Source organism: Falco punctatus (genome assembly GCF_963210335.1).
Source record: "Falco punctatus genome assembly, chromosome: 9".
NCBI classification, from domain to species: Eukaryota; Metazoa; Chordata; class Aves; order Falconiformes; family Falconidae; genus Falco; species Falco punctatus.
This window is the reverse complement of record NC_137589.1, coordinates 19,553,883-19,580,224: the sequence shown is the minus strand read 5'-3', so window position 1 is coordinate 19,580,224 and position 26,342 is coordinate 19,553,883. Positions and strand designations below refer to the sequence as shown.

The 26,342-nt window shown below is 49.4% G+C and overlaps 2 protein-coding genes across 2 annotated transcripts in view; both read left to right on the top strand.

Annotated features, from left to right (window-relative positions):
* The window catches only part of SLC29A3 (solute carrier family 29 member 3), a 174,405-nt gene that overhangs the window by 62,678 nt on the left and 85,385 nt on the right, over window positions 1-26,342 (top strand). The window lies entirely within an intron of this gene.
* The window catches only part of UNC5B (unc-5 netrin receptor B), a 94,722-nt gene continuing 69,886 nt past the window's right edge, over window positions 1,507-26,342 (top strand). Inside the window, exon 1 of the mRNA XM_080401296.1 lies at window positions 1,507-26,342. The gene's annotated coding sequence lies outside the window, so the exon portion shown is untranslated.

Below are 26,342 nucleotides of genomic sequence, written 5' to 3'. Positions count from 1 at the left end.
ATGTGCTAAGGCTGCTATGGACCTTCTTGTTCTGCACTAATATCCCACGGAGTACAATAGGACTTGTGAACAGGTCTTTAAGGCACTGCATTAATACCATGAATAAAAAAAGAATAACCGTCCCTAAATGGAATAGCTCTTTCAAGGAGGTGTTACCTTTAATCATTTTTAAATTTGTGTAAGGCAACTTGGAATTACCTACAAAGGGCTCTCTATAAAGCCAGATTGTATTGCATTTAATACATGCTTTTAGCCCTCTCTTTCCTTATTTTCTTGTACTTAGGTAGATTTTCCTTTAGAGGACTTTTTTTATTATTTTTTTTTTTTCTTTCCAAGTGTCTGTGCTGGCTCAAAAGTGACTCAGTCCTTGATCAATACCTGTGGTGGCTGTTGGTACAGCCACTGATGGGAAGCCGGCAGAGAATTATTCAGGTGAAAGCCTCAGAGAAAAATCGGTCAGGGGAAGGTCAGTTAGTTTGCTTGGTTTAAATCTTCATTGTTTTCAGAAACAGGAAGAAACCAGAGAGACAACCAGAAAACAGATTTTGGAGAATGTCAGAAGTATTAAAAAACTCAATGGAGGGAGGCGGGAGTTTATAGCAACAAAACACATTACCAGTAAAACAAAAAAAAAAGGCACATTTCCAATAGTACTGCACTTTGCAGCAGGAAAAAGCCTGTAAGGATGTAAGAAAGGCCTTTCTGGTTCAGCTGAAGGGCTCATCGGTACTCACCACAGAGGCGGTCCTGACCTCCAACTGTTTTGCTCTCTGGGGAATCCCAGTCTGATGTGATTTTGCTGCCTAGTAACACCCAACAGATTTTCCTCCCTACCTTCACTGCATCCCCCTGTGAGCCTACACAAACATATTACCAGAGATACGAAAGGTGCAGAGCAACAATGTTGGCATTTGCAGGTAGGCATGGGGAGGGGGAGGAAAGTCAAAAAACTCCTTAAAGGGTCAAGTTTCCTTGTAGCCTTTTACCATGGTATGTGCTGCTGGCCTGTTCTCCAGCACAGCCCCTCAGCTTGGAGCAAACAGGAGGACCCTCCTGCCTTTTCCCTTTTGTCCTTGGGAATGAAGTTTATTCCTGGTGCTTTCAGGGTGTTAACCTCCCCGCAGAAACATCTGATGCCAGGTGATTCAGGGAGCAGTTCTACTGCCTGTGATGGGGACCAGTCCCATGGCACCCTGGAAAAGTGCTGCTTTCCACCTGGGACTGAAGCAGGTCACGTCGCATCCCGCACCCTTCTGTGCTCTGCTGTCAAAATTCTCCCCAGGGACCTTCTGCTCCATCAGAACATCCTGACCTTGCGGCACTGAATGTACTTGAGAAAAGACCCGCATCACTTCTGTGTCTGGTTTTGAGCAGCTGAAGGGAGGAGCGGCAGCTCCTTAGTGCCCAGCAGACATCTCTGCTTGGGAAACCCAGCCCCTGCCAGCGACGCTTTCTCTGGAGTCTTGCTTGCCTGCCTCACTCCAGCCCCGTGCAACAGATACCACCCATCTTTCCAACCATGTGCTATCATGTCCTCCAGGAAGGGGCAGATAAACAAATAGGTCTGGAAGAGTTTTATTCATTGTAGCGAAACTGTTTCCGTGGGACAACGGCAACCTGTATCCCTCTGTGGTCTCCAAGTGCTTACAGGTGATGCTTGTACCTGGGTAAAAAAGATGTGGAGCCAAACTTCAGGGAGCCCCTCGTTAAAGCATTTGCAGCACGTCACTGCATTGGCCTGTGAAAATGTGACTGTCACCCGTGGGCTAAACCCAGCATTGAGAAACCTGGCAGCCTAGGTGGAACCAGCCACGAGCCTCTTCTCCCTTCCTCCTCGGGAGGGAAGATAAATGTCATAAGTCATCAGCTGTCACGGCTTATACAAGGCACATTTTTCTCATCCTGGTGCTGAGCTGAAACCGCTCTGGATGGAGGGAGGGTGAAGGGAAAGCACGGGAAGGGCAAAGGGGAGCTGTGAATTCTGGTTGTGTCCCTTGGGTGGGTCTGTCAGCACCAATAGAAAAATGCATGCATAAAACTAGGGGGAACAAGGCATGCAACCGCGTGAGCACTGGAAAGGCAGCCCAAGCAGGTAGCTAGATGGGAGCCTGGGTGGGCAGGCATCTGTGCGACACTCAGTCCTGCAGAGACTGAGCACAAACTCTCAGCACCTGCCACCTTTGCTGAACAAATGCTCTTTCAGCAAGCCACTGCTGAATGCAAGCAGTGGTGGACCACAGGGGTCAGGAGCAGCTAGAGGAGCTGAAAGTCCTCCACCCCTTCTCAGAAGCTGCCTGGGCATTTTTGACATGGGTACCTCAGCTGAGCAAGCCCGTCCTTCACAAGTCCCCTTCCTTGGCTGAAGTTGCACCTCAGCTGCCCATCAGGTGGGCACCTAAATGCTCCTGGCACCCATCAGCCCCAGCCTCAGCTCCTTCTGTGCAGCTCAAAGGCCATGAACCATGTTCTTCTCTCCATGCATGGGAATGAGTACAAGGGAAAAGTTTGCAATGCTGAGAAGTCAATGTTCCCTTTTTCTTCAAGAAAGTCACATACCTCAGTGGATCCTCCTTATTCTGGGCACGAAGGAGCCGGCTCTGCTTTCTACAAAGCAAAAGTCATCCCAGTGGCTCGTAAGCAAGGTGGCCATAAGGAAGCAGCAGACTGGAAAGGGTTAGAGCAAGGAGAGGAGATACGCCGGGAAGCCCAGCTTCTCTCCCAGATTCCAAGTAGTTCAAGCTTAATGGTGAGTAACAATTGCTGTAAAACCAGTTAATCTCACATTGCAAAGGCCAAGAAAACATTTTCAGCATGGGCAGTGCTGGGCTGCACAGGCAGGAGCAGGCAGGGATGGCGATATTCATCCCAAGAAGCAGGTGTGTTTTCTGAGAGCCAAAATCTGATTTGAGTGATTCGCCACCCTGCCCCAGGTTTGCATGGGGGATGAAATTATGGGTCTCCTCTTCCCCAAAACCCTGGTTGCTGCTGCTGGGTCTCACTTGTCAGGGGAAGAGGAGGCAAACCTCACCGTCAGCCCATGGCAGGCATTTTCCTTGGGGATACCCGAAGACAAATACAACTTCTGTGTATTTAAGAGTCTGTAGTGGAGCCTTACCCATGATCTTGTCCAATATCTCCTGGAGCCCACACATCCATGGCATCCCTTAGGCTGTAGTCTTGTGCTCCAACACCCTCTGTTGCGTGAAGAATCATTCTTCTTTACTGCTTGAAGAATATCCTCTTCTGACAGTGTTCCCAAGCCATGGGCTCTGCCAAAACACCTCAATTCAGGTTGAGGACCACTGTGATATTTCTGCTTTCAATTCATCCCATGGAGAAAAGGACAAATCTTGCTGAATCCAGGATGGCTTTGGGTCATGCAGATAAACCTCCACCACCAAACTTTGCTGGGTGATGTGTATAGCTATATAGCTTGGCAAATAATTCCATGCAAATAGCTTGATAAGTGAATTGAACTTCTCTTGCCTCTCGCAAACCACCTGTGAACATGCTGCGACCCACGATGTCCTCAGGTAAACCAGTTATTGGAAATCATTCGGCACTTCAAAATTTGTTCTTGGGCTTATGGCATTCAATAAGCAAGCTGTGCAGATTGGCAGCAGCTGGTCACATAAATCACAAGGCATTTTCTTTCCCTTCCTAAACATGCCAGAAGTCAGTGAAGTGGGATGCATCCTGGAGAGAGACGGGGGACACACAGGATTAGCAAATTTTGGAGCATTTCAAACCTTTGCCTCCCTGAGCAATTAAGCCTTGTGTAACACATCACTCCAAGGGAAAATAGACCCTGGCAGAGAACATAGTTCAGATTTAATCTTGCTGTATTGAGTTCACACATAAATAATTACCTGTGAACTTGCTGGTTCGATCTGCCCCACTGACGGGCCTCTGTCGAGGCCTGGGAAATTCTCCTTAGTTAGATGTTTTACATAAGATCAGCCAGAGGAGAGGTGCCAAGGAGAGGAATGATTTTTTTAACATGAACACATCAGGCAGCATTTGCAACATTTGCCCAAAGGATATTCAGTCCTGGTATCGCTATTTTCGTGGTGGCTCTTTGCAATGAGTAATTTAAAGTGCCAGCATCAGGAATCACGGGAACGTATGAGAAACCCGTTTTTTAATAGAAGCAAGTTTCCTTCCCAACATTACAGAAGAAACTTGGAAAAAGGTCATCATTAAAGACGTGTAGAACATCCCTCTGCTTCTCATCTAATCTCATGTTTTTTCATTCCATTTCTTAATTTGGAGAAGAAACCCTCTCGTTTGGAGTGCACCATATGGTTGCAGATCACCAAAATGGAAAAGCCAGTATCATCCAACCTTTAACAGCAGATGCCCCAATTTCCCACAGCTAGGGTGCTCAACAACACGCGCACCAGCCACCACCTTACGTACATCTTTCCAGAGCTTTCATGAAAAAGTTGGGCTTGTGATTCCCAAAGCACTAAGCAAGGTGTGCAGATACAGGATGGTATCTCCACCCATCGCTTCCCTGTGTATAAATTGAATCTTCTCCCTTCCCACATGGCGGTCCTTCCTGGTCACTGCTTGGTTCCCATGTACGGCGAATTGCTGCCAGCCCTTGCCTGGGGTGCCTTGTCTGTGCATTATTTGCTTGCCTTGATGATGCAGCCTACTTCTCCAGGCCTTCTGACAATGTCACCTTTTAGGGACCTTCACCGTGGCCATGAGCTTGTCTTTTCTCACATATCGTAGCTTTTGGCCTCTTTATGACTGCTGTGCAGTGCTGAGAAACACGTGGCCTTTGGTTGGGTACGTGGAGGAGGTAATCGCCATGCCTGTCTGTGCTCCAGCTTAGAAGATGGGACCTCTTAACCAAGGGTGGGTGTTGGTTTTCTTTTGTTTTCCCCAATCTTACATTTTGAAGCAACATCTTACTGCTTGACAATGCCAGGCAAAGCCTTTTCCGTAAATTTGCAGTCTGCTTCTCTGCAGCTGTACTTTGGATGTGGCGCCAGGGTAGCAGGTGACCCCAGTGTTCCTATTCTCTCACCATACACGTGCCTCCCTGTCCCCATTCCAGGTGGTTCCATGGGCATCTCTGGTCTCATTGCTTCCTAACGGCATGTGCTGGGTCTGCCTGGACTCCCAGCACTACCACTGCTCTCAGTCAGGCAGAAGAAAGCCACGCTTCCTTCAAACCAGCCCTGGACATGGGCTAGCGTTGGGGTAAAGCCACTCAGGTGTTCAAGCAACTCAGGTTAGATACAGCAGGTCAAGTGTGCTGCGGCACAGAGCATCATGAAGAGCCACTGCTTCTCCTAATGTGCCAGATTACTGTCATGCCAGGTCTTCTCCACCTGAACACGTCCCTATGGAGGCAGGGAAACAGACCTCTGGGTGATAGCCAGGCAGCTGGAGGGGGTCATACCCACCACATTTTTCTTTATCCACCCAACTGGGGTGAAGCATCTCACCCGTCAGCTGGAGCTGGGATTTGTAAAGCATTTCTCCCACATCCTTAACCTCAAACCTGTCCACTTTCACAGACGTTGCACGTACATGCATTTTGCCTCATCCCAGCTGACCCTTCCCTGCCTCAACAATTCACCAAAAAAGTAATCTCCACACCTACCCCAACACTCCTCCATCTTCTTCTGTTATGGCACCTTGCCTTTATTATAGCATGTGCATTTCTCCTCCCCGTTCCCAACCACTTGTGCTGGGCACCCTGGGGCAAATCCCATCCCTTATGGTAAACTTGCCTGTAGCGAGTAGAGGGCTTGCAGTTATTTACCAGGGAAAGGATAAGCTACGGCGTTTATATAAAACGTATTAATAATTTCGCCCTTTCCCTCCACATTTACCAAATTGATTTTTGAACTGCTAGCAGTCGTATTGCAATAAATATAGTTGAAATCCATTGCACGTAATGGTTTATAAATTGTGAGTCATAATTCAGTGGGAGCCTTGGGTTTGGTTTGCTGGCTTCTGTTGGTGCGTGTGTGCGTGCCTGTGTTTTCCTTTCTCCAGCCCTTAAGCCTGCACAACTCTCCAGTGGAGTAATAAATTGGGAATAATAGAAGCTCTGCTAACTAAATTTCACTTGTCAGTTGGAAGATTTCATGCTGTGTGTTAAGTTCTTGCAAATAGTGCAAGGTAAAAAATAAAAATAAAATAACCGATCTCCCCCCAAGATCTCCGATCTGTGTTATCAGCATGTCTGGATGCAAGGAGAGCTCCCATTTCCCACTTCCAGCAGTGGCATCTGTTTATCCCCACCATGAAAACGGCTCCTGGTGCCTCTGGGCAGCGTTGGTGCTGTGGGAGGGAGTAAACTTGCAGCTGTTTTGTGATGGGATCCTCTTGCTGAGATGGCACCAGTACCCCTGCCAAGGTGGAGAGGGGAGGATCGGCAGGGGACTGAGTGCTGCCCCAGGATGCGGCAGCATCAGGTTATATATTCAGTTCACAGCACGGGGTCCTTCCTCTGAACCGTGTTTGGCTGTTGTCGGAGGTGACTGTTTTCAGTACATCCCTGGATCTGCACGGGAGGAGGTTTTGGCATCAAGCACAGGAAGGTCACTGGGGCAGAGGAGACCTGGGTGGGAGCAGCTTTGCCCTGGCTAATCCCCCAAAAGTTTGTCCCCAGCGAAGGAGACACTTGGGAAGAAGGAGTATCCAGCAGCAGGGCAATACCCCCTAGATGGGGATGGGGATGACCGCTGCCTCCACCAAAATCACCTTTGCACAACCACACATGAGATACTGTCCTTGCAGCCACCATCCCCAAAACACGGCAGTAAAGGTGCCGGGCAGGGAAAGCAGGAGGGTTTTGTGCAGGTGTTGAGATCCCCCCAGGGTGCAGAGACCGAGCTGGAGCTCAGTGCAGCACCCGGGCAGGAAAATCCATATCTGCTGCAGATTTATTACCTGTTGGGCAAAATGTAGCACAGATATTTTTAAAACGTGGGGCCATTAAGCTCTCCAAATGGGCCGGCTCACCTGCTATTTTAACAACACAATGTCACACCATCTTATTTTATAAGTATTCCTCTTGGACTTATTAACACTAAGCTGTCGCATCCCATTTTGAAGGAGGAAAATGCCACCAAGATGACCGCTGTTGTCGCACTGAAACTATTTAATGAGTTTTTATGGGATGCAGGAAATTTAAGCACCAGTTCAGGACTTTGGAGGGGAAAAAATGGTTCAGTTAGGAATGGTGTTATTTACATTGCTTTTCATTTTCCTGCTCTTTTCTCTCCATGGCCTCGTGTTTATTGTGGGATGGGTGGATGACAGCCTGTGAACTTCCATCTGGGTCCCAGTGATGAAAAGGACAGGATTATTTAAAGTGTCATCCTGGCAACATGAAGTGTCTGCAATAGCGGCACATCCCTGGGTGCAGACCCTTGTTTTGTGCCAAAAACCCCTTCTCCTGAAAAAACACACACACCCCTGGGTGCTGCCAGCGGCTGGCGTGTGCCCTTGGGCGAGAGGAGAGGCAGTGCCAAGAGAAACGGGGGTGAGGTCATGGAAAAGGGAAAACAAACTACGTCTTAGGTCTGGGAATCAGCTGCCAGCACGGAAGAAGGGCGGAAAGAGGGACTTTGTGGCTTCCCAGCCCTTCGCTGGCAGCAGAGGGATTGGGGCAGCCCTGGGCATAGGAGAGAGCTGGATGCTCAATTCTGCAGCCTGAGTCATTTTTGCCCAAATGAGTTTATTCAGAGGGGAGAAAAATAAAGTAAGAAGAATTAAAAGCTTTGAGGAAAAACACATGTAATGAGATGCCAGGAGGCTGGCAAGCTTGGGTGCTGCTTGCAGTGCCGCTGCTCCATCATGCCAGCCAGAGTGGCACATTGACAGGGGACCGACTCAGTGAGCTGCCACTCGGCACAGGACCGCGGTCCCCTGCCAAGCCCTGCTCCCCATGTGCAAAGCAAGTGCAGGTCTGCGAGCCGGGGTTTGGCCATGCTATGCCCTTGACACACCATGCCAAGGCAGGGGTGTCAGGGTGGGGGTCTCAGTACCCACTTTCCAGTGTCAGTCCGTTGCCCTTTCCCTGGAACACAACTTTCCAGCAGGAGCCGAGCGCTCACACCCGCAGTTGGAGAAGCAAGCCAAGTAGAAGCATGACACATCCCAGAAAAACAACAAAGAAATTACTGTGAGAAGCTGAATTTGGAGGCAAGGAATGACAGTGTTTAACCCTTGGCAGGACTTGCTGCTCTTGGAGACAGTATATCGGGTGGATCAGCTGCAGCCAGCCTGGCTAATTGGGGGAAAACAGCCAGGTGCTGAAGAGAGGCACCAGTGACACTCCGTCCCTGCCTTTCTGTTGCCTGTTAGCGATAACCACGTCCACCTGCAGAGCTTTTAGCCAGACCTGGGCTGTGACCCCTTCAGCTGCATCCTAGCCCTATGATCAGCTTTAAAGGAGGCTTGTGGATGCTGCTGTTGGTCTCAGCATCTGGTGGATTGGAGATGTTGGTGCTTGGGGCCCCCAGAGCTGCTGGGAAAAGCTGTGTTGCCTGAGCACTGTTGGATGCACAGGTAGGAGGTACAGCAGCTGTAGCATGGCTGTGAGAATTGAGTGCCTGTCACAGAGGGTTGTGGGGTGTTTTTTCAGATAGCCCTTAATAATAATTTGCTGATGTCCCTGCTCTGCTACCAATACTGGCAGGGCTTTATGCTTTCTGATGCTGTTCCCTCCCACTCCCCCAGCAGAGCTGTGTGCACACCTTCTGGTTTTCACCTTTAGGAATGAAGAAGGAAACTTTGGTCCTGATTTCTGGCAGAGCATTCTCCAAACCACCTGTGCTCTGCCTCATTCCCTTTTTCTATGTTACAAACACAGCAGAGCTTTGTTTGGAGAAACTGGAAGAAGTAGCCAAGAAGGTTACATACAACTACCCAGGAGAGATAATCAGTTGTTAAAACATGCCTGCTGCTCTAATTAGAAAGGAAAGGAAATTGAGTTTAAAGTGGAATTAACAGAAGGCTCCCTTATCCTGTCCATCTATTGTGCTCTCCCAGCCCTTCTGGACAAATGTGATGGAAAGAAAAAAGAAAGCTGACTTTTCACTGAAGCCCCCATCCCCTGGTGATCCCTCCAGAGCCTGGACCTGAACAATGCCAGAGAAAGACACCCAGCCCCTTCTGCTCAGTCAAAATATACCTTCAGCCTCAGTATCACCAGTTACATGGGTTCGTGCAAAGCTCGTGTTTCACTGCTGTCTTGTGCTAAGTTTTGGCATCCAGGAAGCGGAAGTAGATTGCCTGTGTCTAATAGGTGGTTTAAGCTGCTAGAAATTATTTTCCGTTTATTAAATCTTAGTTGGTACCATAGGTATCTTCTGCTTCTTTGGGTGAAGGTTAAAAGCTTGTGTCATTGATGCTAATATAATGGCAATAACACTAATAGACTTTGCCTCTCCTTTGAAAGGCCTTTAAATCTGTCCCCTCAGGAGGAAAGTGTGCAAACAGGTAGACTGTGTTATGTGGTCAACACACTTTCATTGTCTGTTTGTGATCCTTCCCCTCTTGACAACAGGGTGATCCATCCTTTGGCCTTCACTGGAAAGGTCCTATCCCTCTGAACAGTTGTCACTGCTCTCTGCTGTTTGGAGAATGACTGGGTTTTCCACACGTGGCCGAGGCTTTCCAGGATGCTAACAGCTCTTAGAAATAGGTGAAATTAAATATTAGCAATGATAAAAAGAAATGGTAAGGTGACCCTAGTAACATCTGCGAGGACACTTCCCACAGTGCCTCATTACCCTGCCTGATACCTTTTACAGTAAAACACCCCTGCTTTCACTTGAAATCTAGCTTTGCAGTTTCAAGGGAGGAAAAACAAGATGTTAGTGCTGTGTCAGAAGTTCACCTGCAAAACCAGAAAAGATATCTCTGAAAGTGGCTTGGGGTGGTGATGGGCAGCTCCAGGACAGGTACCAGTGAGGATCTCCAGCAGCACATTGTTTGCAGGTAATGGTGGGAGAAGCCCACTGATCAAAGGGAGAAGAGAAAACTGGCCATGAGAAGACTTTGCCAGCACAAATGCAAGGTGAAGTTTGCACCACAAGTCCTGGCAGGGAAGGCCTTATCTGGATACCAGCTTGTATAGCAGTAGCTATGCCAGTTATTATTCCTGTTGGCTGATTGTATATGTATATATTGGCAGAAGTCAATGTTTGGAGATATTTGCTGATTTTTATATTTCTGGGCAAGTTCCTTTGCAGCCATTTCATACCACACAGCCTCTGTTACTGCCTCTAAGCCTGAATGCTGTGGGCAGGACCCTTCAAGCCAGACCCCCCCAAATTGCTCAGGCCCTAGTTAAGCACTGGAGAGATGCTTCACCAAAGAGCGTGGTGCATCTTAAAAAATTCAGCTGTTCCTCCTCTCCCCACCATCCTCCCAACATCTCCTCTCTGTTAACCTTTGCATTTAATACCTGTGCAACTCCAGGAGTTAGCAAGGTATGGCAGTCATGCTAGAGCTGGCAAGAGGTCTGCACATGAAGCCATCAAGGTTGGAGTGTCATAGGGCACTGCACCCTGAGGCAGAGAGTTCCAGCAGTAAATCAGCACCACCACCCTCAAAAAAGAGATCTTTTCCCTTTAAAATTTAAATCAGCCTCTCACTCCCCCATGTTTTCATGCTGTGAGAAAGGGAAAATACCTTCCCAGGACCATTCGTTATGTCTGTGCTCTATTATGGCCTTCTCACTCAGCTGCCTTCTGAAACTGCCAGTCCCTGACCCATCAATCTCTCCTTGTCTGCGCTGGTTTCTATTACTTGTCTTAGAGCCTCTTGTGTTTCTGCTATGTCTTGTCTTGAATTAAAAATGCAGCCATATATTATATGTCCTCTGAGGAGTTAAGGGAATGGTGAGTGGGCTCTTTGGAAATGGAAATACTCAGGACTAAGGAGCTGCTGTATGCCCAAGTTCATCTTGATGCACTGCTAGGCATGTACCTGAGTGTTTTGAAATGACACATTGACAACACATTAGAGATCCTCAGCTGGGCCATGCACAAAGGAAGGAAGCCACTTCTGCCTTTTCCCTTGGATTGAATTCCAATAGATCCCAGCCTTCTGCCCAACTGTCGTGGCTGGCTCTAAGGAGATCCTTGCTGATAAGTGAGTGAATTGCTGGATGGCTGAAAAATGTGCACTCTGCGTCCTCTGTAATTTGTACTGCCACACAACTATTTGTGGAAGTGAAATGCAATCGATGGATCAGTCCAGAAGGCTCCAATTTAATCTCTGCAAACACTGAAGAGTCAAAATTTTCTCTTGTTATCATTTTTTTCTTCCCCTCCAGTGCCACCAAAGCCCCATTCCATCACACTCAGACAAAACCTTCAGGTAATTTCATACCTTTGTACTTCTTGTTTCCTTTCTTTGAATGAAACTGTCTCCTGGCCCGGAGGGCCAGAAGATGCACCATCTAAATCCAGCTCAAATCCTGTTTCCCCTGATTGGGTGATCAGCAAAAATGACTGAGTCGGGTTGATATGTCATCTAGTTCACCTGGCTGTCCTGGGCACTTTTGCTGAGAAGAGCATCTCTGATGATTTTTCTTTTATTCTGCTCATGACTCCATTGTGGCCCTGTTCTCTTTGATTCAAGACCCAGAAAACTCAGCTTGTCCCTCTTGCACTTGCCTGCCTGGCTAGGGGATGGATTGGGACCATGATCTTTCCTCTGCAGGGTTTCTGAAGGCATCTAATTTGGTTCTAGCCCAAGACATGGCACAGCCCTTTGAACCAGCATTGTGTCCCAAGGAAATCTCATTCACCAGGAAGCTTGTCTGCCCTGTCCAACCTGCAGAACTGCAGAGAAGTCCATCACATAGCAGCTGTGAGATGGCTGATCTGCATAATTTTGTTTTACTTGTTTCAGTGTGTTTTAATCTGTTGCAATTAGTTAGCGAGCCTTGTTTTCTTCATGACCATTTGTAGTGCTGATTGTTTGCCATATATCTTTGGGCCTGAGCCAGAGAGAGCGGCAGTCTGGAAACCAGCTGGTACCTGAAGCTGGTCAGAGCCCAGAGTGGACTGATGCATGGATCATTTTATGATGACTTATTTTAATTCAGAGCCACAAACAGGTCAAAATTTGATCTTTACCAACCAGGAGTATCACTCCCCTAAAAAGCAAAACCCCCATAAGCCCCCACCCCACCCCCAAGAACACCAACCCCAAGCCTTTACTCATTAACTCAAATGTTTGGCTCCATCAGGTCCAGGTTACACTGGAAAAACTAGTGAATCACTGTTCAATATGAGTTGAGGAGACCTTATACTTGATGGTGGTCACAGGAGATGGAGATTCTGGGGCTGCTCCATGAGCCTGTCAGCTGCAGGAGGAGGGAAGCATCACTACTAACTCCGGGTTAAGGTACCTGACTGTTGCCAGTTCAGAAAAGGTTTGCAGGCCAAAGAGTGTAGGAACTTGCTCTCAGAAAATTTGGGGCGCATGAAAAAGAGTTGAAAGCTGCTTTGCAAATCTGTTCTGTGTTGCTTGTGGTGTAGGAGTGGATAAAAGAGCAAATGTGTCTCTGGGAGGTAAAGCATGTCTTCAGTGGAACTTGTGAAGTTGCTCATTTGCAGGAATTGGTGCCCTGATTAGTGGAGAAGTCTGGGTGGTACGGGCACTGCCTGAAAGCGTTTGGAGGTGGTGATGTAGAGACACCAGCCTTGCTCTGCATGCTGTCCTCATCTTGCCTTTTCTAGGATCCACACGGTCTGAGCCTCTCTTGCTAACTGCAGGGCTGATGCCAGTCAGGGTCTTCCAACAGGCTCTTGCTGCTGTAAACCTGGGTTAGCCCCAGTTACTTTCCCAGGAGGCCTGACACATAAGAGATGAGAGCATCAGCCACCTGAGCTCCTCAGAGGTTAAAAATAATCAGTGATACCTAATATAAACTCAAAGATCTACATCACCTGAGCATGGCCACTGTTGCTTAACATCAGGAGATGTGGGCAGATGGGGACAAAAAAAAAAGGGGGGGGGGAGGAGACTCCATCAGGACCCAGCAAATATACACCCATACCTTTTCATTGATGTTATTGTTCTTAACCACGTCCCTTTGCCTGGGCTGTAAGGCAGGAGAAGTCCAGGGCATAACTCTGGTGCAGAAACAAGGCTGGGAAGGGTGAGTAGCTTTTGAGTATCCTTGTCACCCTTGGAATGCTTCTATCTCCCAGGTGCAGCTATGGGGTGGAAGAACCTTTCCCCCATCCCTCCTAGGTGTATGGGATGCCTGTGTGGGAGCTGGGGCTGCTCAGGTTTCCTGCTGTGCAAGACATTGCATGGAGTCAGCCCAAGATAACAGGTGCTGCTGGGTTAGAAAGAAAGAATAATTCATGTCTCTGTTCCTGGGCCACACTTGAAATTAATGAATGGTTTTGAAAAAATGGGCAAGTTTCCTTTTATTAATATAGTTTGGGCTCTTTCTTTGTCTGCAGGAGTCCAGGAACAATTAGGTCATGCTTTAAAGCTCTCCTCCAACCTAGAAAATACGAGATTTTCTTTTGTAATGAGAACAGAGATGCTCTGCTAATCACATGACTCCTGAAGCAGGGTCTTCAGTGGGAGAAAAAGCAAATGTAGTAAGCAGCCTGTGATGAAATCAAGATCAGGTGTGACTGGCACATGTAGATACCCTTCAGTAAGAGACATAAAAGCCCATGCCAGGATTCACAGGACTGTACTAAAGTCATCGCAAAGCATTTACTGCTGGATAGCTTCCTGGGTCTAGTTCTTATCAGGTCTTAATGGGCCAAAAAAATAGGAGACTACAAGGGGGACCCTAAAGCAAAGCCCTGATTGCAAGGCAGCATTGTATTCAGTGCCACATCCAAGCATCAAGCTTTTTGTTACAGATGGATGAGAGGAGCAAGAGAAGTGGCGTTTCTCTGAGACCACATTGAAGACAGGTATTTGGCAGGTACCTTGTCAGGAAGGATTACTTTGTGGGCAGAGGTGCTGAAGGGGAGGAATATTAAGGAGAGTTTGCAGATTTTTCATTTCTATGGGACTTTGAGGCATGCATGCACACTGCTGTAAAAAGGAAAGCCCCAAAAAGCTGCTGTGGCTTGAGCATCTCTCCTGTGGAGCCCAGCCTTCTTGGCATGGGTCCCCTCCTGCAGCCCACTGGGGACCCCAGGCCACTGCTCCCTTTCCAGCATCATCTGTCTCACCTTTGTCCTGCATTTAAGATGTTAAAATGTTAGCTTGGGGTGTTCTGGATGTGTGTGTTGGGTTTGGATGCTAGGCTGGCTCTCCCTCTTGCTCTCCCTACAGCCATGGGCGCTAGGGTCCAGGCACCCTGGGGCTGTGTGCATGGATGGTGGTGACCACAAAGCAAGAGCGGGGAGGTAGGGAGAAACCACGTGCACAGGAGGGGAAAAATAATCAAGCCAAGGGGAAGGAAAAAACCAACTTGTCCTCTTACAACATAAAAGCCCTTCTCCCCTCAAAAGAAATAAAAGCTAGAGTGAAATGAAGGTAAATGCCAGAGGTTTAAGTACCACACTGCCGAGTGTGTTTTAAAGGTTACCTTTCAGGGGGTTGAGGAGAGCATGAGCAACAGAAAGGGAAGGAGTTGGAGCACTTCCCATTGAGAGGACTACTCCAGCTTTTAATGGATTTTTATACCCCTGTCTGCTTTTCGTGACATTATTAAAATTGCTTATTTTTAATTTTTTTCCCCCCCTTTCTTCATCTGGGGAAGGGGGGGGGGAGGAGGAGTACAAACTCTGTTGTCATGGAAATAACCAGCTACTCAGTGAACATCTGCATCACTGATCTGGAGCAAAAAATGACGTTTTGGGATAGTTCTTAAAGATGAGAGAAAGAACCAGTGTCTGGGGATGTATGCATGCACACATGCATGTATGTGTTAGAACAAAAGTCACAGGGTTTAATTACAAGCGTGGGAAGGTGACTGTTTCCAGTGCTTACCTGACCAGGATAAAGAAATGAGGATCCTGAAGCAAGGTAAACACCCGTGTATAATGTGAATGCTGTATGGCGGACACTCCCCTCCTTGCCTTATGTCTAGCAAATATTGCCCCATTTGCTCTTCAAAAAGTATGCCAAAATGTATCTCTGCTTTAGGTATATGCCTTTACCTTTGGTCGGTTGTGTATGTGCCTGGCAGACCTGGGAGATGTGGGTCACTAGCTTCTAAAATCAGGGACAAACTTGCTGTCAGATGGCAAGTACCATCTTTCTGCACCCCGGAGGGCTCCCCGTCATCTCATCCTGTGCAAAGTCAGCTTGCTGGGTACAACCTAGGTCCTGTGGATGGCCTCAGCACCTAGCAGTCTGGGGTACCAAAGTGAGATGGGCTGATGGCAGAGGACCTGCCAACACACCTGCTGGTCCACTTGCAGTCTGCGGCAGGCTCCTTGGCATACCCTGCCCTTGCCTTCCCAGCTGGATAGGCAGCAGGAGGGCCACTGAAATACCCTGGCAGACAGTTTTGCAGCAGGAGAGTGTCCCAGCTCCTCCTCAGGACAGCGAGGATGCTCTCTGCCTTGGGCTTGACGTGGTTTTCCCTCCAGAAGGAAGGAGGTCTGGGGAGCAGCATGGCTCGCCAGCACTCACCAGCCCCCCCGGCACGGCTCTGAGCTGTCATGCAAGCTGCTGAAGATGGCACAGCCTTACCTTCAGCACTTGCTGTCCTTGGAAGGGTGATTTCAAAGACACAGACAGAGAAAGCAAAGGTCTTCTCTTTCTCAGGGAGGGAAGAAGCCTTCCTCCCACCCACACCCAGGCAGGTAGGAAAAAAAGCATATGCCAAAGGTGTCTGCTATACTTCTGAATCCTGCTTTCTCCTTCCATTTCCCCAGCCCTTTGACTGAGTTTTCTCTCTTTAATTTTGTTTTCTTGTCAGAAGGCAAACCCAAGCTATGCACCCAGTGGTGTTCAGCTTCCATCATGGCCAAATGAGCTCAAAATTACTCAGAATGAGCTGCCCACCCCAAAAGCTCCATCTTCCCTGCCCACCCAGCCATCGGGGAGAATCCTGTTTCAACATAGCCCCTGAGCCTGGCTCTGTTAACTGCCTGGGTAAGCTCTTTGCTCCATACTTCTCACCTGCCTCATTCTTGTGAGATGCTGGCCAAAAAAAAAAAAAAAAAACCAACCAAAAAAATAACCCACAAACAAACAAAACCACACACACACACAAAAAAACCCCACTAAAACCAAAACCCAAACAAAACACACTTTAGGTTTTTGCATGGGATAAACAAATCATGCTGGGGTGAAACTTGGGTGGGAACCAGTATTTCTGCTGGTCACCTCCCATTTCAGGTCACCTCCCGTTTTGCTGGTGCAACTGAGATGTCCAGGCTGCTTGCTGGGAGCAGGGTAACATCACCTGGTGCTTAAAACACTGGTCCACGCCAGGGCTGTCTGAGTGCAGATGCTCTGTTTCCTACGATGTCTAGCGGGCATGGGATCCTGGGGTGTTCAGCCAGCAGCATCTCTCTTTTCCCAGGGATGGAAAAAGATCTCAGGGTGCCTAGCCTGCTCTGACTCTTGAGCAAGGGAGTTGCCTCCCCTCTGCTGCCAATCTCCTCTGTTCACAAAGTAAAAGTGCACAGAGTAGGGGTGAGAGGCAATGCCAGAGGCTGGGATGCTTCAGCACCAGGTTTCTTTGGCATGGTTTGGTTTGACTCTAGCATCCATCAGGGCTCAGGCCCTCCTGGCAGGATGAAGGGGTGCAAACCTTCCTGGGAGGGCTCAGGAGGTGATATGGAGGGAAAAGCCCATGGCATGATGGCAATCTCCACCTCTGTGGACCCCAGCTCTCCCGCTGGGCACCCTGACCAAGCTCTTGCTGGGTGTCAGATGGCCTCACAGAAACAAATTATCGCCTTGGCTGGGGCGGTTGATGTGATTTCCTTCACTGCTGCTTTTACCAGCCACGTTCGGTGCCCAGCAGGACACAGGCAGCATGGCTGCACCGGTGCGAGGGGAGGCCAGGGGAGAGGAAAGAGGGTCGTCTCCCTCAGTGCTGTGCTCAGTTTTAGCCACTCTCACAGCTCCTGTGGAGAGGGACTTGCTGTGATCACACACACAGCTAAGGAGGAGGAAATCCCATGGCATGGGCCGCCGTCGTGGGATGGCCAGGCAGAGCAGGGTCCCCTCCCATAGGAGACAGGCTCCTGCAGCCCCCTCCCACCTGGCCACCAGCCTTGTCTCCAGGGGAAAGGCTTAAGCTGTGATCCCAGCTCCTGGCAGGGAAGGTGGATGCTACTACCTCTGCTTCACCTGCAGCCCCCTCTGTGGATGCATTGGTGGGCTGCATCTGTACCCCCACCGAGTGCCAGGGCAGGGACACAGAGACACCACCTGCACCCAGAGCTCAGTCCTGGGGGCAGCACAGCAGCCCCGGCTTTGTGTCACCGAGCCCACTCTTGCAGGACCTGCCATCCCACCACCACACAGCTGCCCGGGCACATCACCAGACACCATTACTTCAGCAGATGGGTGAGAAAAGAGTTAACTTGTTTAAACTTTTCAGCTTCACATCTGAAATCTGTGTTTTGTCGGCAAACAGGTAGTACATCTAATAAAATGAACCTAATCTTTACTCCAAAGCTGTATTTTTTTAGCTCCAGGGGCTCTGGTAACTGCTGCTATTGCTCTTATTTCTTTTGCTCTTATTTCACCAGAAAGCTCTCAATAAAAATACAGTGGAAATGCTTGGAGAAAAGTAGTTGTCAAGACAGGCAGTTATTGGAAACACTTGGGGCTGAGGGGCTCCACAGAAGTCATGCAGCAACCAGGTCGTGTGACCCTGCCAGCTCCTCCTGCACCCAGCCAGGCGCACTGGGAAGAGCTCTGCAGGGACAAGCCTTTTCCAGGGACGGGCTGAGGCCAGACCCTGGTGCTGTGCTGGCCATGGCTCTCGCTGCAAGGCAGGACTGGAAAGGTATTAGCCCTTTTTTAAAATTCTTTTTTGTTTGCGTTTGGGTTTGGTTTTTGTTTGTTGTTTATTTTTTTTTTCTTTTGGAAGAGCAGGGTTTAGCATCTGCACTTAAGGAGAGCAGCAGCCCCTGTTTGTGCCGTGCTCGGACTTGTTTATGGGGTGGTGGCAAAAGAGAAAAGGATGGGCTGAATAAAGAGGGAACCGTGCTATCAGGAAGACAGAAAAAAAACACTGGTCAGCCCCTCCTGAGACTACGCGGTGCATGCCAGTGTATATATTTAGGTTTTGGTTAGCTTTCCTTGCCTCCCCGCAGCCCCAGAGTGGTACCCCAGAGACCCAGGCGAGCACTGCAGGGACGTGCAGGCATACCCGATGCCTGCGGTGATTGCTTAATGTGGACAGCACTCGATTAGGACTTGTGTCTATTGCTTTGGTTGATAATGTCACTACAATAGGGGGGAAATAAAAGCATGAAAGCCAGGGAGAGATGGAGATTTAATTGGATAATTCTCACTGAAGCATCTCCTGGTTAACCAGCCAGAACCCCACCTGCATCTTTACATTATTTTGCATGTTAACAAGGTCTGTGTCCCATGAAGCGGCTGGTGGGGCATGAGGGGTTATTAAACCTGGCAGCACCACTTTCATTTATCCTCCAAGGTAACTAAAGTAAGTAACTGGATGTCAGTGCTGCTCTCCAGCAGCCCCTGGGGAGCCAGGTGCTGGGCGGGGTGGCTGGGCTCTTCCTTAGGATGTTCACACACAGAGCTGGAGGAAAATGCTGTTGTTTAGGACCTTGGGCAGCTTTAGTGTCATCATGAGCAGACGCTATCCGCCAGCAGAGAGAGAAATTACAAGGTTTCAACATATAACCTCCATCAGGGTAAACAAACAGGAGCACTGGCTTTATTTTGCCTTTTCGCCTGTGCTTGGCCAATGAGTAACAGCACAAAGAAAGGTCGTGGGAGCAGAATCATGGAATTGTTTAGGTTGGAAAGCACCATTAAGATCATAGAGTCCAACCATTAACCCAGGGCTGCCAAGTCCATCACTAAACCATGTCCCTAAGCACCACATATACATGTCTTTTAAATACCTCCAGGGATGGAGACTCCCCCGCTTCCCTGGGCAGCCTGGTCCAGTGCTTGACCACTCTTTCGGTGAAGAAATTTTTCCTGATATCCAATTCGAACCTCTCCTGGTGCAACTTGAGGCCATTTCCTCTTGTCCTATTGCTTGGTACTTGGGAGAAGAGACCGACCCCCACCTGCCTACAACCTCCTTTCAGGTAGGTGTAGAGAGTGATAAGGTCTTCCTTGACCCTTCTCCTCTCCAGGCTAAACAGCCCCAGTTCCCTCAGCTACTCCTCATCAGACTTGTGCCCCAGACCCTTGACCAGCCTCGTTGCCCTTCCCTGGACACGTTCCAGCACTTCAGTGGTTTTCTTGTAGTGAGCAATGGAGCAACCAGGACAGCTAAAAGTGTCTGGGCTTGTTTATTTTGCTCTCCCTAATTATCCAAAACGACCTGAATGGATGGATTTCTTTCTCCCAAGGCCGGGTTGGGCACAGACATTAAGCTGAGTGGGGAAGACCTGCATGAGACGGTCATGGGCAAATGCTTAAAAATATAAATATATCACTGGAAATTTCTGGAGCTCTTCCCATCCCAGACAACCTGACCTTCAATTTGTTGAACTTCATCCCACGATTTAATGATTGTCAGTGCAAACACAAGCCAGTTGTTCCTAGAAACACTGAACCATCCCCCAAGCCTTGAGAGAAATTCATGTCGCCCTTGTCTCCCCCCAGGAGGTTTTGCTCTGAGCGCTTTATTTATCTCAGAAGCATCGTGCTTTTCTCTCGGAGGTTGCCCTGCTCCGACCCTCAGAAAACATATCCTGAAAGATGTCACTCGGTGGGGAAGCAAGGCATAAATGCATTTGTCTGAAAAGCTGCAGAATCAAACTGGGGAAACAAACACCAGGAAGGTGGAGGAAGATCTCAAGTTCTCCACTCGCCAGCATTGATAATAGTCCTAGCAAAGAGTGAAGAGCCAGAGAGACAGATGCTGTAGGACCCACTTCTGCCGTAGGACCCTCTAGTCTGGAAATTTTTCATACTGGCTTCTAAGAGGGGAAAAATTTGAATGAGCAGCTGATAATTCTGAATTCTCTCTGGGTAGTAAATCAGCAGCAGCAAGTGGAGGCAGGTGATTCAAAGTGACTCACAACAAGTCACGGGGAGCATCCTTCTCCCCGAGTGTGGTCACAGCTTGGCTTCATGCAGCCTTTGACAGGTATCCTTTAACCAGAGGGAACCTCTCTGAATGCCATGGAATGCCATCAGGTTTGCCCACGTCGGCACTGAGTCCTGCTCCAAAGGGAGGTGCTTTTCTGGTAATTAAAATTAATGGGCTCTTACATCTTGGCTCCATCCAGGTTTTCCCAGGTAATAGATGCCATGGGAGGACTGGTCACTGCATGAGCTGCTCCCTGAGCTGCACGGCTCAGACTGAGAAGGGACATTTAAAATCCCCAAGGTCCCCAATCCAGACATAACTTTTAGCTAGGGAGCACAGCCCGTAGCAGACATTAGAGACACCTCACCCATCCATATCTACTACAGAAACACAGACTCCATTCAAAACCAGGCACCTCCAGCCCTGTTACTCACAGAAACAGACGTCAGGCTCTGGCAGCCTCCAAAGCCTTGTACTTTGGGACCTTGGACTTAGGTCAATGTAAGTACAGTGTTCATTTAGCATCAGCAGGAAAGGCTCCAGTCCCTTAAATCCATTCCTGGTGAATACACACCGCCCTGGTTTTGCGGTGGGGAGGGAGTTTTCTACATTAACCATCAATGCACAGCACCATCTTTAGTGACTCGCCTGAAAGACCAGTGTTGGCAACAGTCGACATAGTGGATGTGCCCGCAGGTGCAGGCAGTGGGCACCTCCACACTATCAGGAAGCCACAGCTCTGGTCAACGGCTTTGGTGTTTGCCAGGTAGCATGATGGTCTCCTTTGCTGCTTGGTAGATTTTCACCCACCTTCTTGGCAAAGACAGCAGGAGGCCTTGTGCCAGCCACCCCTCCTCCTGAGCAGCTCTAGTTTTCATTTGATGAGCCAAACTCAAGCCAGTCACCATCCTCCTACGCTTCCCCCCTTTACCCAGCATGGTACCTTCGAGCCCCACTTCAGCATGTAAGGATGAGAAGAATGAACACAACATTTACAGGGAACTGCCTTTTCCCTTGACTTCACTGTGATTTACTTGCTCATGTGGGACATAACACAAAGGGTGCTAGACTGAGCTGCAAGACTCCATGGTGGTAGAAAACCACACTACTTTTCCCTGGCAGCAGAGACCGGGAGTGCTCAGCACCTCCACAGCCACCAAAGGCCCATTACAGGGCATCATCCCCAAGCACTGGATGGCTTCAGCCAGCTGGAAAACCAGGAGATGCGATTCGAGGCTCATTGCAGATAGAAATGCACTGGGATGTGTGGCCAGAGACCCCAGCTGCTCCACCCCATGCCCTTCCCGGATCCAGCCCGTCTGGCGGATAGCCCCTGCAGCACCCCTGGTGCTGGTGCTGTTGGCAGGTATATTGCAGAAGGAAACTGGGCTTTGCCTCAGAGAGCACCAGGTGTCATTCAGCAAAGGATGTTCCCAGCACTGGGCAGTGACACACATTGTTAGCAAGGCCAGGCTGAATCAAGAAAAACAAGTGAGATGACACTCAGTGATCAGTAATTCCTCCCCCTCACCCATAACTCTGTCAGCCCTTTCAGCCAGATTGTCAAAATACGTTTGTCACAGAACAATTCCTACCCTTTTTTTTTTATTATTATTATTATTATTTTCCCTTTTTCAGACTCTGGCTGAACTCATCCATTTGGAACAAAACCCAATATTCATTTCCTCTCTGGGCAGTTGATTTTATTATTGGCTCACCTGCTCCCATGGCTGAAGAGCTATAAGACTAGCTGGGTCTTCAAAATTAAATTTTGTTGGGTTTTAGGTGGTGGGTTGGATTTTTTTCCCCAGCCTCATGTATTCTATGACTGCAGGTTACTGGCAGAGATTTGAAGATGTACTTGGCAAAGGCACTTTCTGTCTGGGATGGGGATGAGCAAAACAGGAAACCTGCTTCCCTCTAAATCAGCATCTTTCCAAACGCTCAGACTATTCCAGAGCAGGACAGACCTTGCTTGTGCCTTGCACGTCTTTTGCTGGGGGTGAAGTCGAGCTGTGGGCAGTCACTAGATGTTCTACCAGGCAGACGAGGCTAAAAGAAGAAAATGTGTGTTACTTTGGGGTTTCTTTTTGGGGAGGGGGAAGGCTTCTGCTCAGCCCCAGCTTGGCAGCTGGGAGCCCTGCCAGGCTAGGATGGACTTAGGATGTTGCTTAGTCTTGGGATCCTTCCCAGGCTCCCTGATTCCTGCCATGGCAGGATGAATTTTTCTGCTTCGGGGACTGTGTTCAGGAGGCCAGGCTCAATTCTGCATTACACTGCCAGCTTTGCCTATTTTGGTTACTGGTCTCTGCTGGTCTAGTAGAACAAAGATCTTGGGACAGGGAGGGAGGGGCACACGTGTCCTATTGCATCGCTAAGACCGGCTCTCCAAAGCCAGACCCAAAATGCTCCAAGGGCTGCTTGGAGAGCGGTGTTAAGGCTTTAGTAACTCCCGATTAGCCACTGCTGGATTAAACTCCTCACCTGTCTGTGACTAGGTGATGTTATCTTCATTCTGCAGCCAGAGGAGCGAAGCCCAAGGGTAGGAACAAAACCCTAATCTCTGTTGACACTGGCTTTCACCTCCCCAGCAATATTCTCTGCCTCACTTGTCCACGCACATGTTTTCTATGCCTCTTTTCCGTGGGAATCCTGGCTGAGACATTTGCTCCCTCGGAGTTCCCTGCAAATGCTAAATGCAGTGCCAAAGCCAAAAGCTGACCTCATCGTTTCTCAGCAGGAACTCAGTTTGCCAACAACTGCTATTTTCACTGACCTCATACGGTGAAAGATCTGTGTCCCATCTTACCTGGAAATGCCAGCCACAAGACAGCACTGGTAGCAGGAGCCAGCGTTTTTACTGGAAGGAATATTTTTAGCTTGGCAAGGCGTTGCACTGGAAAGCTTATTCCTTCAGACAGTAATACCTTGGTCCAACAGAGCAAGCAGACAGGCTCTCTGGCTGCAGCACCCAGAGGAGCAGCCCGGCAGGCTGGGGGCTGCGCCGGCACCGCACCATCCCGTGCATCCCCAGCACCGTGGACGGATCCAGACCTGCCTGCCCGCCAGCACAGGTCAGGGCCAGGCTTGTGTTTAAACACGAAAAGCAATTGCAGCTGAAAATGAGAGGAAGGGGAAGTGTGAAGAAAATCTCGCAGGCGTCAGACGACACCCCCCCCCCCCCCCAAGCCTGCCCTGAGAGGTCTCCCTGTTGGATCACGCCTGGGGAGGGGGCTGCTCCTGCACGCACACTTGCATTACTGCCTTGCCCAAGAAAACTGGTGCCAAAGCTTGGTAGCCTGGGGAAGCTGGATGCTGCTGCGGTGTGAGGCATCGCACTGAGCCACTGTCCCCTGAGCTGCCAGGCCTTTGTCCACGCCACCACAGCTACAAAGCATATAGAAATGTGTAAATGGGGGTGGGCATCCATGAGGTGAGAAGGGCCACCCACCCACAGTCCCTTCAGGCTGGCATTTCCCCCGTGATCCTCCCAATAAGGTGGGCGCAGGAGGATGGTGAGCAACACGAGCTGTCATCTGCTGTACCTGCAGGTTGACTGAAGAGAGGGAAGGAGCTGGCAGACACTACGTGTCCTATGCACCAGGCTGCCCACGCAGTTTTCTCCCTCCCAATTACCAGCAGTAATGAAGGAATGGGCAGGACCGGCCTCATTAGTGGGACTGGGACTGGAACTGGGACAGTCTGGGCTGAGTTTCCAGCCTTCATGTGGGCTGTGCACCTGCACCATGCAGGATCTTGCAATGCAGACCGAGTGGTCAGGGGGTGCCATGCCGTGAGGCTGAAGCAGGCTCCCAAATGGCTGGCTTGAAACCCAGAAGAGGAGGATAAATCCCACTGGAGTGTGTGCAACACCTGGATTTTGGAAAGAGCAGGACTTCAGGAGGGTCCATTGGGATGCAGGGCAGGCTGGTTTGCTGGGGAAGCCTCTCTGCCTGCATCCCTGACCCGGCACCTGCACCTTCAGATGACACCAAGAGGTTCTTGCCTTTGTGCTGATGCCCCCCTAGCAAGCTCCCTTGCACCCATTCCCCTGTTAAATAAAGATCTCCATCCTCCTGATATCAGCACAGTTTTCCCAGGCAGTCCCAGACTCCGATCCACCCTGCTGAGACCTTACCCACACTGCCGCAGCAGCAGGCTGGGGGGGAGGCGGCGATGGGGTGGCAGGTGAAGCCCGGGATTCAGAGTGCAACCAAGTAGGTGATTATTTTATTCTTTTGGGGGAAGGAGGAAGCAATTTCCATGTGGCACTCCCTGGTATACCTGGAGGGTGCAGCTGATGAATAGGAGTGTTTTACTTGCCGCAGGCTGAGCCACCAAAGCTCAAGAGTTTTTCTCCTGAGCTGCTCCATTAACACAAACAGACAGCAATGCTAGCTGCTGACACCAGGGTTAATTAAATCCATCTCTCCATCAATTCTTATTCAGCTATTATCGATGGTCATTAGATCAGCGACAAAGTGACAAGCAAACAGTAATAGACTCATTTTAACCCTTGCAGTGCTGGAGAAGGGTAAACGGCCCAGGTGAGTGGGGAGGTGGCTTCTCTGGTGCTCTGCTCAAACTCTGCTTGCTCTCCCTTAGAGCATCCTACCTGTATTTAGTCACCTTGGTAGGGCAGGTCACCACCCTTATTCCTCTGAGAGGCAGAGTCTGTGCCTGTGTCCCTCTCTGTCCCTTTACAACAGCTTCATGGCCCGACGTCCCCACAGGAGCTGTGCTGTTTCTCAAGGATGCTGGGGACAGCAGATGCTGTCAGTGGCACAGTGACATGCAGACTGAAAGCAGAAAGGTCCTGATGCTGCATCCTTCTTACCATGACACAGAGATGGCAGGATGGAAAAAATGGTCCTTGTTACAGGGTGGTCCTGAACTGCCCAGCAGAACGATGAGGGCGATGCCACCCTCGGAGGAGAGACCCACAGAGCTGCTGCGCACACCTAAGCAGTGAAACAAACCACAGGAAGACTAACTAGTTACTGGAATAACTCCGTCTGTGGAAGGACTAACAAGAATAAGGGAAATGTGTGCTGTTGGCTCCTACAGCCCTTCCTTCTCACAGCAAGGCAGAGCTGACTTGCCCTCCCCACCCCCACCCCAGCCCGTACCCGTGTCCTGAAGGCCCTTCCAGTGCCACTCACACTTTTAGTCAGGCTCGCGGGGGAAAGCTGCTGCTGCTGCTCTCCTTCCTCTCCCCCTCTGATTAACAGCTTAAATGAGAACTGAAGGCTGCCCAAGGGCTGCAATACATTTTCACGCTTCTGCCGCTGCAGCCAACAAGCCGATGTCCAGCTCTCTTCAAGGTCACTCACAACCTTCAAGTGACTTTCCAGCTTGCTTGGGGAGTCATGCTGGCATCCGGTGGTTTCAATTCGCAGAGCAAGGAGACAGGGTCTTGCTGGGAGTGCTGGGGATGGGTCTTAGTGGTGGCTTACCTGGGGCATGTGATGATGGGTTATGAAATGCCTGCAATAAAATGTATATATAATTCTGTGCATATGTGCAGGTAAACAACCGGCACGTATTTACGCTGACTTTTGCCTGCCCATAGGTGAAACATTGCCCTTGGTGGTCCAGGCAAGTCTTTCCAAAAACCTTGGAGGCAGTCCTTGGAGTTTCCACACACACGTTAGATAGCCCCTTGGCTAGGAATGGTGAGGACTACTTGTGCTGACAGGGCAAAGGCACTGCTCTTTTATCCAGTATCTGGGGGGAATGCTGTAGCCCAGAGCTCTCCAGATTTCTGCTTTAGAACTACATTAGCAAAGTTACAAAGTGCCACCAAAGACCTGTCTCCAGACTGGTAGGATGGAGCTTTCAGTGCTTGTTGGCTTGCAGTAGAGGCCTGCTATGACTTCTTGACCCAGCACAGTGCAGGAAAACCATTTAGAAAATATATTTATTACCACTTTTCTCCCTCTTACAATCATTCTTGTTCTTGTGTTGCTAGAGTTGGGCTGGCTGTGGTGGTAGGGGTGTGATTTTCTGGAGAAGCTGCTTGAACTCCCTCCTTCCAGCCTCTACCCTGAAGGTTTTGGTGTGAAGACAAGATTTCTGAGTGCTGGTACAAGTGCCTCATGATGGCCCATCTGCTCTGCCATGGAAAGAATGTGTTCTTGCAGGACTGCCTGAG